Below are 13,218 nucleotides of genomic sequence, written 5' to 3'. Positions count from 1 at the left end.
TCGGCTTCCTGTAGTAAAACGGTGTTGGCTCTCCTCCCAACCCACAACACACTAGTTTTCTGACTTTGCGACTTCACTACACGCAACACATACCGACAGCGTTGACAAAACGGACAAACTGCAGAAGCGGATTCCTGAGTGGAAATGGAGGGAAAAAGTCCTATGAACGTGTGTCCAGAAATGGGCGGCGTGAGTGCAACGACAACAAATCGTCCCGGGACAGAGTACAGAGCTGCATCGCACCCACGCAACAACAGACGTTCAAAGTGGCCTCCATAGGGTTGCAGGTAGCGTTTGACATGCAGGCTACACATAATCAAACTTTGACTTACACCGTGTTGGCGGGCTGCTTTCATGGAGCTAGTACTAGGGTTCATCTCCATATCTTGTAGAACGTGGTCCTCCAAATGCGGTGTACGCACAGTCCACCGCCTCCCAGCACGTTCGTCTGTCTGGGAGAATCCATGATCACACAAACGCCCAAAAAGGGCTCGAAATGTGTGACGTTGTTTGTGTCTGTGAAGGTACATGTTTCTATATATCCGTGCTCTGTCTCGACGGTTTCCATATGCTTGGCCGTACCCAAACACCATCTCCGGTTGTTCCCGACATGAATACCGCACCATTCTGCTGTTTACAGTACGTTGCGTCAATCACACAGCCTGCAACACACGAGCAACACACAGCACGTGGTCAGAGGAACTTCCATTCGTCAGCGCCATCTACTTGTGGCAACGGTGCATTTCCGGATCCATCTTGACACGACCATTTTTCCTCCGTTTCCTGACAAGAATAATCCGTCGGCATTATTCATGTTCACCTGTATATATCCCCCCTCACCCCCCCCCCCTGGGGGGGGGGGGGCTCACGCTTCTTTCGTGAGTTGGTGCGCGGCGCACACGGGACCCCGAGCTATTGCAGCCAATTCTTCCTTCCCTGCCAATTATTCCTTCACCCTGCCCTCCCACCCTATCCTCGCTTCTTCCCTGTTGCCCTTCCCTCCCCTCTGTCTGCGTTCTGATTTATGGCTATCCACCTGGTTCCCTGTATTGCTTGCAGTTTTATCCTCCTGCCCATTCTCTGTCATCCACTTTGGCGTTTAGGTCACTGCTTGAGGTTTGACCTACATTTCTAAATTTTCTGTTTTTAGTGTGAGCCATTTCCGGAAGAACTCCCTCCCTAGCGTCTACGGTGTGGATTCCTCTCCCCCTTCCTTCCGTGCTGTAGCCCTCCTTCCCCCCTGCCAGGTCACCAGTACGTGTAGCCAGTCTGTATGATGGGGCTTCTAACAACCCTACCACAACAAAGGTCAAAAATTAATTATGATTGTAGTGTTGCTCACGCTGCTAAATATTGCGTTTTCGGGCAACAACAAAGTTATATTATGTGGCAGGTGTCATTAGAGCACAGTTAATAAAGTCATTTCTTGAAATAATGGATAAACTTGGCACTCACCTTTTCGTGTTTCCCACGCTGGTCTCGTTGTGAACTCATGGCTCAATCGTCGAAAATCTAGGTAGTGATTATTCCAAGCTCGGATGCAAAGAGGCCTAGGTGTTATTATGCGATATTCAAGTTTTATAGATTCATAAACCATTCTTGAATATTAAACTTTTGCAAGTTAGGACAATGGTGATGTAAAAAAGTAATCAGCACTCCGAATTTAAGTTACACTTCTTTTTTTATTACTTTTGTTGCAATACCACGTAACTCGTTCCGAAACATCACTTCACAATATAAAACATACTTGAAAATATCTCCCTCACTGTTAAAGTTCACATTTCATAAACTGACTACAATTTGCGTCTTTTTAACGCGACGACCAAAGCTCGACTCTCTAATAACCGCTTACGCGCCCAAAAATCAGAGTTACAAGCACGGCAAAGATAATAGTGACAAAAGAAAGAATACACATAAGAATAATATCATTGCAATATATACATATCGACGTATCGAAGTACCTCTACATTAATGAAATCAAATCTGAATGTTGTCACAGAAATATGTTAACTATTTTACAGAAACACAGTAGAATATTGCTGGTATCGAGAAGTTGGGGTGAGGTGCCGTAATGGTTACGTAATTCAAGTACCATTACAGGCTGTTGTGTACCCACCTGGCTGAGCCCCTGACTACACAGGGATCGTACTACTGATACCTGAGCTCTTCCCTTCCCACATATGCCAACTTCTCCGAGAAGCGTTCGGTAACCGCATAATTTCGAGATGCCCTTGTGTCGAATGGCCGCCTCGCTCGCCTGCTTTAACCACGCCGGACTTTTGCTTACTGGGTTATGTGAAGACGGCCGAGAAGCTTGCAACAATTAAAAGAACGAATTCTCGGTGAAACTTCTATAGTTCGTCCAGAACATGACTGATTGAATGTTTGCATCTTTTTAAAATAAAGGAAAAAATTTGATTTCATTCTGCGTTTTATATATGATTCTCTCTGTTTCAGATGTATTTGTCATAAATATACACCGAATTTTGTACCTGTTAACGTGTTCTGTAATCACTAGAACCAGCCATACATATTACTAGATGCAACCTACATATCTCTCCACATGCTACTTCAGATGTTTTAGAATATAGATAAATTTTGTGAGTGACTTGTATGCACCTTTGAAGTTTACGGAGTCTTGATGACTATCAACATTATTTCATGACAGTTAATATTATAATCTGTGTAGATAGGTATGTCTCCAGATATTTGTGTACGTGTAATTAAAAATAGTTCTTCTGCTGGATAGCCTTATCTGTAATGTTGCTACATCCTCACTTCAGGGTATATCATTCCCACACCACTGAATTACACACAGTCTAGCTTTTGTACCCAGTTAATGTTGATGGAGAGTAGCAGTTGGCACAGCCAAAACTCTCGTGAGCCAGCGATAATCTTTCTGTTGCTAAATTATCAGCAGTGATGAATGCTTCATGTGCAATCAGGATTGAGTATTGCCTCAAATTTGTGAAACTGACTCTGGAAACAACCATATGCGTTACAGTATGTTGTAACAGCTACAGTACAAAAAGGAAGAATGCCTCCTCTCTTGTTTGAATAAAATCTGTCTTACTGGAGACTTTCCCAACTCAAGAAGGGAATTAATCTTGGCTAGCCTTTACAACACAGAGAATGTCCATAAATTTATGAGTAGTTATTATACTGGTTGTGTTACGAGCTTTGTAAGGAAGACCCAATAGTACATCATCATCAAGCAGCACCTGACCACTGTCTTCGAATTCAGGGAGTTCTCAGCCGCTTCCAGTGTCAGTTTCAGGTGATATCCCTGTAAGCAGCAATACCAGAGAATGTCTCACACGGAAGATACGTTCAGAAACTGGACGAAACGGCTGAAGTATTGTGTAGCTGCAAATGGTCGTCATTTGTCCGATGTAGTGTTTCGTAAGTGAACGTGAATAAATTTTGTACCTTGTGTAAAGTGTTCAGTTACGTTCTGCGATTAGTTTGTGTGTTATTCAACGCTGAAATTGTCAGAACATTGTGAAACGCCCTTTACTTAGCAAATCGCTAACCAGTAGTCCGCCCCCTGTGGATGAATCAGCGAGTCTTTCTGGAAGCTCGCGTGACGTCACACTGCCGCCTGCAGTGTCACACTGGTCCCCCTGGTGCTTCAGGCCTTTTGCCAGGCTGGCCGTCGGCTGAAGGGGTAGGGGGGGGGGCGGAGGTGGACGCCCGCCCGGAATAAACCCGCCCCTCCCTCGGGATCCCCTCCAACTGCCAGCCCTGTCCACCGGACACAGCGCAGACAGAACCAGCAGTCCGCTCCAGACAGTGCGAGGGCTTCGAACCCACGACTGGCGGCTGCTGTGACGGCGCACCACGACCGGTGGGTGGCCGCGCTGACGCTGGCGTCGACGCCGCTGTGCTGCGCGTACCTCGCCTCTTCTCCTGACGTCACCGCAGCTCCTCCCAGACACTCCAGACGGCGACCGACACAGTGACGGCCTTGGACTACTGTGGTGAAATTCCTCAGCGGATGCGTACACGCCGCGTGCTAGATAAGCGAGTTTGTTTATGCCTTCGGCTGTGGTATTGCCCTCTGAACGACCTTGAAGCGACGTTCACATCGACCAGATCCGCGATTCGCTTAGGCAACGATATTTCCATTGCCTCGTCAGTACTAGCGAGCGCTAAATAACTTGCCAAGTCTAGATCAGAGTCAGTTTCTTGTGGAAAATGCGGAGTGCTGTGTTGTGTGTGTTTACAATACAAAAGTGAGGGTGGAATGACAGAAGGGTTTGGGATGGAATCCGTTGTTGACAAATAGCCTTCTCTGAGCTGAACGTCACCATATGATTGACGAATCATCATCATCATCATCATCATCATCATCATCAACAACAACAACAGTGTGAACCTAGTACGTTCCGCGTGTACCTGTCTTAAAATTACCGACGATAAAAAGCATTTAAGAATCGCGATTCTAACCATTTGCGTCAGAGCTGGGAGCTTCCGTAGTGTAATGAATAACCACTAAAATCTCTGTAATCGATCAGTGGCGTGGACTATTCCCACTGATTCAACTCGGTGCTTTGCCTTGTCGTTGCACTGAACAGGCAGCCAGATGACGCTGAAGTAAGGTCTGGTGGGCTCCAGGATCAGTTTAATAGGACAGTAGCGGTTTCGTTGTATACGCTGTGTCGGGCCTGGCGCTCTAGTGGCCTAGTGCGTGCTCGGAAACAGGGGGGGTCGCGGGATCGAATGCCGGCCTCACCGCGGGCTGCTTCAGTCCGCCTGCAGTGTAGCCTTCACCGCTCAACGATGTGAGCAGCTGTCAGCAACTACACGTGGTTCGGATTCCACACTAAACTGCAGGTCTTCGATCCCCAGCCTGATAGCTGGGATTGGTTAAGTATACGCAAGTAACCAAGTGGCGTCCAATTGACGTCCTCTCGACCGGTTGAGCCACACCTACTTACTGTTCTCCTGTATATTAACAACTTGCCTGCCAGTACTGTTTGGATTCTCATATATGCCTGAAATGTGCAGTTAACTCTGAGAAAGTTGTGCACTTCACGAAACGAAAAAAATCGTGTTATTCTTCTGCTAGAGTATTAATGGGTCGTGTCATACAAATATATGGCAGTCGTAAGGTGCAGAGATATCAAGTGCAACGACCATCGTAACTCACCATTTTCAGTAAAGGGTCAAACCACCCTTGATGTATGTCAGCTTTCTGAATTTTAAACATGTTCATATTCACGTTAAATAGTTCTTGTGTCCGTCACTTAGTTGTTCTTTTTTTTTTGTTTTGTTTTGTTTTGTTGTCTTCGCTGTATCATTCTTGTCTCCGGATTTTCCTGTACGAACAAGTCTGAAACTTTCCAAGTTTGTAAAAGTTCAATGGATCACTAAATACGAAATGATAAATGATCGCACCTTAACTTCTGCAGTCTTAAACAATTCAGACAACTGGTTGACGAAAATAACTTCCATCTGCTCCCATGAGCTACAACCTTCAACCAAATATAAAGTGTATCTTCTTGTTACAGAAGACTGACTCTTACAACTTCTACCCCTGCAAGTGAGAGAGAACCGCAATTACATTTGTAGGCAAAGAATCCAATTGTTTACATTTCTGGTAAAGTCAGTATTTAAATTAACTTAGACATATTTTTTTCTGTGTGTAGATTAACAAAATTTACTTGAAATGTTGTAACTAACTTTATGAAGTTTACAGTTACGTTTCTGCTGACATCGAATGTAACCAGTAATCTAGAAACTGTGACATTTACCTTCAAACAGTGTCGGATGGGGTTGTTCTCTTACAAATGAAATTATCGACACCCAACGGTATCGGAGAGTTCATAGTGTGCACAAACATCACATCATACAGGGTAGGGCGTTGGCAAAGCGGACGGCAGCCTACAATATTAATTGGTAGAATGGTCAGAAACTGCACTTTGTTTCCAAAAGAGACTGCTCGTACTTGATTATTGCTAAAGTGAAGGCAGAGCCGGTGGAAATGTCGGAAAATGTTAGCTCAGAGACGCGATGAAAGACGCTGGAAAGCTCGGTGGGACATGCCTACAAAACTACAGAAACCGGTTTTCACAACAAAAACTGCGAATATCCTTCAGACGCCCTACTTATCTGTACCGTCGATATCATGCGTACCGTAAGTGATTTATTTGTCCGGTCCATCCACCATGGAACGAGAAATTTACACAGGCTGTATCATTTATCTTGAACACCCAATAAAGCTTTTTGTCCAGAAGCAAAGTACAAAGTGTATCAGAAAAATGTTGTTTAGCAACGAGGGGGGAGGTACTTTTTTAAAATTTCACCCTGTATTTTTTATTTGGTAAGGTACTTCCTCTCCTAAAGAGCTGACCAAAACGTATCATAATGAACCAGTGACGTAAACATGACGTTAAATATGTAGCAAAATCTTCTTGTGCGTGCAGTTCAGGTCCACACCGTAAATTTCTCGTAAAAGCGTCCAGTGATTGATACCAAGCGTTTCGTATTAGTATGTAATATGTTATCAACGTCTTCAATACTTTCGTTTCACAGTGTGGTATAATGGTCCCAAAGTAGATAAATAACGAGTACGGATTGTCGGCGCTCACTGTACGCCCGATATGCCAGCTACTTAATCGTTTTGCGCAGTTTTTCTCATTCCTTTTCGACGCTGCTGTAGCTCTCGGCACATAACATTTTAGATTTTTTTTGGGTTCCTTTCGACTCGAGTTTTCCTAAGACTTGCATTTTCTGTATTTCCGAGCGTATTTACGAGTCATGATAGATTTAATACCGATTTTCATTTATATTCCAGCCAATACTTTTTATTGTCTCACTTTGGGTCCTAGTACCGCTCCACAACTCTACACGAGGGCACCCGGATCACGTTCCATCTAAACGTGTTTCCTCGCTGCACCAGTCTATAAGCTTCACACAAAGTTAACTCCTAACAATCACGCGCATGCGCTTATACTGATACGACGACGTCACAGTCAAAACAAATCCTACGCGACAAATACGGACGGACATATGACTTGGTTCAAATGGCTCTGAGCACTATGGGACTTAACTTCTGTGGTCATCAGTCCCCTAGAACTTAGAACTGCTTAAACCTAACTAACCTAAGGACATCACACACATCCATGCCCGAGGCAGGATTCGAACCTGCGGCCATAGCGGCCGCGCGGTTCCAGACTGTAGCGCCTTTAACCGCTTGGTCACCACGGCCGGCACGGACGCACACAGTCTGGGCTAAATCATATTTTTACGCATTTCATGTAGTTATTAACGATTCAGCTCTGCGGTATTTTGTTACACGGGAAAGTTAGACTGACGAGCAAATAGTTTTCACATCAAAAATTTGAGTTTGACTCTCCTGTACTGGCAGACAGAGCCAGTGCCCTGGGCATCTCAGGTCATTCACTCGTTGGTATCGGCGGTAAACAAATGGAAAACAGGTGAAATACACAAGTCGTTCAGTCGTTCAGCTCTGTGTAGCTGCTTTTACCTTGTGCCTCGTGTTTCCATTTGTTTACTGTCAACTCTAGCAATTGGACGAGTTACGTTATATCTGGTAGCTGTAACTTTAGAGTAGCACAAGACTTCCTGCAAACATGACTTCATTTTGACGCCGGCCGATGGTGGCCGAGCGGTTCTAGGCGCTTCAGCCCGGAACCACGCTGCTGCTACGGTCGCAGGCTCAATCCTGCTTCGGGCATGGATGTGTGTGATGTCCTTAGGCTAGTTAGGTTTAAGTAGTTCTAAAGTCTAGGAGACTGATGACCTCCGATGTTAGCCGGCCGAAGTGGCCGTGCGGTTAAAGGCGCTGCAGTCTGGAACCGCAAGACCGCTACGGTCGCAGGTTCGAATCCTGCCTCGGGCATGGATGTTTGTGATGTCCTTAGGTTAGTTAGGTTTAACTAGTTCTAAGTTCTAGGGGACTAATGACCTCAGAAGTTGAGTCCCATAGTGCTCAGAGCCATTTGAACCATTTTTGAACCTCCGATGTTAAGTTCCATAGTGCTTAGAGCCATTTGAACCATTTGAATAATGCATCAACGATATAAACTTTCAAGAGGTACTATAGTAATCAAGATATGAGACGAAAATCACATACCAATATGTTAGTGTAATGGATAATGTTCTGGATTACGGTAGGTTCGCATCTCACTACATGCTGATTTTTTTCTTTTTATCTTAGCGTTGTTAAACCTTCGGAGACTTTCTTATGAATTTTAAACAAATATCTTCTGCAGTTTTCGATGTTATTTACGTTTCCGACTGATTAGTGGACGAAGGACGAAATAAATATTTGGCGATTTCAGAGTGTATTCTCAGGCAGGAAACTAAGAGGAAAACTTAAATTACTGCGATTGAAATAGCAGCGATAAAATTGATATTCTTTCTCGTCACAAATATTTGGCTCTTTATTTCCGAATATGTAGTCATTTTCGTGTGTGTGGTTAGGCGGGAACCTAAAGGGACAGCTTAAATTGCTGCGAACGAAACGAGGAGCAGTAACACCCGTATCCTTCCTTGTCGCAATACCTGCAGTTGCGTGTGGAGTCAAAATGACGCCCCGTTTGCGGGAAGTCTTCTGAGATGAGCGTTGCCCGCAACGTAAGCTAGATCAAGGGAGTCAAACTCAATATTGTGTTATCTTTTTAATAAAGTCATGTTTACGTCAATGGTATGCTGTGATATGTTCTTGAACAGGCCCTGAAGAGAGAAGTAGATTATCGAATAAAAGCTATAACATGCTAAACAAAAAAAAATAGTACTGCTGCTCATATCTTCGTAACAAACAAACCGACGAGACAGGCAATATTTCTGATTACTTATTTTTATTCTCCTGGAGAGCAAATTATTTGCGGTGATCAAGATAAATGGCATAAGTTGTATAACATGTCCGACTGTAACTGTGAGCCACCACTAAACAGGTACACAAAGGATACCGTACTATCTTCGTTCCGTCGTTCCGTCAAGTGCACGGCTTTGCATTTCTCTGTTGAAAGATTTACCAGGTTGATGGATCTAGATCTAGCTGGATACTACCAGGAATGTACGGGATGAAATTTCCTCATAGAAAACTGCACTATTAATTAAAAACCTGAGATAACGGTTAAGTGATCAACATTCCTGTCGTCCCCCCCCCCCCGTCCCCCCATCCCCACCTCGGGGAGCGCGAAATGGCACCAGTATTTTTAGGCGACTCTCCACTTGGGATAACACACTATGATCTGTCTGTTCAGATATTTTCGCTCTAGTCGCAAAATTTGTTAGGTATCTCGTAGTGGGGTATTTCCTGGAATAAGTAGCATTCTGGTAACGAGTCAGAAGCGTTTTAAAAGTCTAGAAGCATAGAATCAAGGAGATAGTTACTTTATTCCTGATATTTCATAATGTTTCAACTGACAATGTATTCTAGAATTCTGGCAAGGGTAAATACGAGTGATGCAGATGGTCGGTTTGTGGATCAGATGAATTTCCTTTATTCTGGGTGACTGCGATATCCTTTTCGCACTTGTTGAGAGACCAGTGGTAAACTCTAGTCAGGAGTGGAGAAAATTGAGTACAGCACTTAACAGAGATTCATTCCAGCCCTGAATGGTGTTAGCTAAGTTTGTGGAGAACAACACTGCTATTGATCACTATGAAAGTCGTGTTATCAGTGGCATGGCAGTCAAAGGATGACTTACTGATAAGGTGGTGAGCATTTGAACCCTAATGCGATCAACATTTGATTGTGCTTTGACAATATGGCCGTTTTACGCCAGGTACTCAATGCCGACTACCAGCATTCAGAAACTGACTTCCATTTTCACCAAGAGCCGATTTTTGTAACGTTTTCCGTTAACACACTTTTTATCTGCAGCGTACATGCGGTCAGTGTAGTCAAGATCCGAAATTCGCCAAACGGAGTTTTTAAAGCTGGTGCCCTTAGTGACTTGTATTATCAATGTTTCGCTTCGCGACTCTTTCTTGGGGATATAGGTTTCCAGTAGCTTATAACCGAGGTTTAGCTGCTGGCTTACTGTAACCCTCGCACGTTCAGATTGACGTTGGGACACAGAAATTACTTCGCCATCGCACTACAAAAAACTTTCGGCAGACGCCTCACGATGACACAGATGCTGCCCCTCAGGAATTGCTCCCCCATAAGTCGAGTGCCGCCCTATTCACAGTTGGTGTTACTCTGAAAGCGCACGTCAGTGATACTGCCGTTGCCATTTAGGTACAGTCTCGTAACGGAACTCTTGTTTGCGGATGAAATGTGACACACTTGGACGACAACAGACGAGTGAATATTCGAATCAACCTGTGGCAGGATCAACAGGTCTCTCTCTCTCTCTCTCTCTCTCTCTCTCTCTCTCTCTCTCTGTCTCTCTCTCTTTCCATCTCTCTCTCTCTCTCTCTCTCTCTCTCTCTCTCTCTCTCAGACTGGCATGAATTATTGCTAATAATCCGATTGTACTGCAAAATACTGATAAGGATTATACTGCAAAATACTAACGCGAATTCTTTACAGACGAATGGAAAAACTGGTAGAAGCCGACGTCGGGGAAGATCAGTTTGGATTCTGCAGAAAAATTGGAACACGCGAGGCAATACTGACCTTACGACTTATCTTAGAAGCTAGAGTAAGGAAAGGCAAACCTACGTTTCTAGCATTTGTAGACTTAGAGAAAGCTTTTGACAATGTTGACTGGAATACTCTCTTTCAAATACTGAAGGTGGCAGAGGTAAAATACAGGGAGCGAAAGTCTATTTACAATTTGTACAGAAACCAGATGGCAGTTATACGAGTCGAGGGGCATGAAAGGGAAGCAGTGGTTGAGAAGGGAGTGAAAACAGTGTTGTAGCCTCTCCCCGATGTTATTCAATCTGTATATTGACCAAGCAGTGAAGGAAACAAAAGAAAAATTTGGAGTAGGTATTAAAATCCATGGAGAAGAAATAAAAACTTCGTTCGCCGATGACATTGTAATTCTGTCAGAGACAGCAAAGGACTTGGAAGAGCAGTTGAACGGAATGGACAGTGTCTTGAAAGGAGGATATAAGATGAACATCTGCAAAAGCTAAACGAGGATAATGGAATATAGTCGAATTAAGTCGGGTGACGCTGAGGGAATTAGATTAGGAAATGAGACACTTAACGTAGTAAAGGAGTTTTGCTATTTGAGGAGCAAAATAACTGATGATGGTCGAAGTAGCACTCCGTCATCAGGCCACATGTGGCCCACCGGCACCATCCGCCCGCCGTGTCATCCTCAGTTGAGGATGCGGATAGGAGGGGCGTGTGGTCAGCACACCGCTCTCCCGGTCGTAATGATGGTATTCTTGGCCGAAACCGCTACTATTCGGTCGAATAGCTCCTCAATTGGCATCACGAGGCTGAGTGCACCTCGAAAAATGACAACATCGCAGGGCGGCCAGGAGGGTCACCCATCCAAGTGCCGGCCACGCCCGACAGCGCTTAACTTATGTGATCTGACGGGAACCGGTGCATCCACTGCGGCAAGGCCGTTGCCATGGCCGAAGTAGAGCGGATATAACATGTAGACTGTCAATGGCAAGGAAAGCGTTTCTGAAGAAGAGAAATTTGTTAACATCGAGTATAGATTTAAGTGTAAGGAAGTCGTTTCTGAAAGTATTTGTATGGAGTGTAGCCCTGTATGGAAGTGAAACATCGACGATAAATAGTTTAGACAAGGAGACAATAGAACCTTTTGAAATGTGGTGATACAGAAGAATGCTGAATATTGGATGGGTAGATCATATAACTAATGAGGGGGTATTGAATAGGATTGGGGAGAAGAGAAGTTTGTGGCACAACTTGATTAGAAGAAGGTATCGGTTGGTAGGACATGTTCGGAGGCATGAAGGGATCTCCAATTTAGTATTGGAGGGCAGCGTGGAAGGCAAAAATCGTAGAGGGAGGCCAAGAGATGAATACACTAAGCAGATTCAGAAGGATGGAGGTTGCAGTAGTTACTGGGAGATGAAGAAGCTTGCACAGGATAGAGTAGCATGGAGAGCTGCATCATACCAGTCTCAGGACTGAAGACCACAACAACAACAACAATCCGATTAAGCTCTTAAACATGCGAAGGGACTGTCGTTTCTAGGCAGAATAATGTCCTTCATTATTCGTCCTGCTAGCATTGCGTAGGGAATTAGAACTGATGGAAAAAAAGAAAAGAAGATAAAAGGGAAGCGAGGTTTGCCGCTATAGTCCCCTAAGCTGCGAAACAGACAAACTGTAACAGCGTCATGGATTGCTTGAAATCACTAAAGTTGACTGCCTGTGTCTCCGACGCCCGTAAACGATTAATTACTGCCGGCACACGCCGCGTGTTTTACCTAGGCTGTTGTGATTTCACGAAACTGATAGATATTCGAATGTAGATTAATAGTACACCACAGATTGTCTAAAGAATTGAACACCCATGTATAAAACAGCTTGAAACTTCTGTTTCTTTTATAAATGAGTTATTTTGTTAATTATTATTCCGTCGGAATGCACAATGCATATTAATGGATGCATGTGATCAGACACGATGCTTACGTACGTGTCACCTGTCAGAGTCGTATCTAGAGGCATCAGGGGCCCCATATCACTCCAACTCCACACGCCCGACACCATTACAGAGCCTCCAGCAGATTGGACAGTCCCCTGCTGACATGCAGAGTCCATGGATTCACGAGATTGTCTCCATACCCGTACACGTCCATCCACTCGATACAATCTGAAACGAGACTAGTCCGACCAGGCAACATGTTTCCAGTCATCAACAGTCCAGTGTCGGTGTTGACGGGCCCAGGCGTTGCATAAGGCTTTGTGTCGTGCAGTCAAATGGTTCAAATGGTCGCCGGCACGGTAGCTCAGCGTGTTCGGTCAGAGGGTTAGCTGCACTCTGTAATTAAAAAAACTGAGTTAATCGATCAATAACGAACTTAAACGGATGTCTTACGACGTCCGCCCTGATCAGATAGAACGAACAAAAGCGAACAAAGTGCGATTAAAAAAAAAATGGTTCAACTGGCTCTGAGCACTATGCGACTTAACTTCTGAGGTCATCAGTCGCCTAGAACTTAGAACTAATTAAACCTAACTAACCTAAGGACATCACACACATCCATGCCCGAGGCAGGATTCGAACCTGCGACCATAGCGGTCGCCCGGTTTCAGACTGTAGTGCTTAGAGGCGCACGGACACTCCGGCCGGCTGT

The sequence above is a fragment of the Schistocerca piceifrons genome, chromosome 9 (genome assembly GCF_021461385.2).
Source record: "Schistocerca piceifrons isolate TAMUIC-IGC-003096 chromosome 9, iqSchPice1.1, whole genome shotgun sequence".
NCBI lineage: Eukaryota > Metazoa > Arthropoda > Insecta > Orthoptera > Acrididae > Schistocerca > Schistocerca piceifrons.
Note: the sequence above shows the minus strand (reverse complement) of the source record.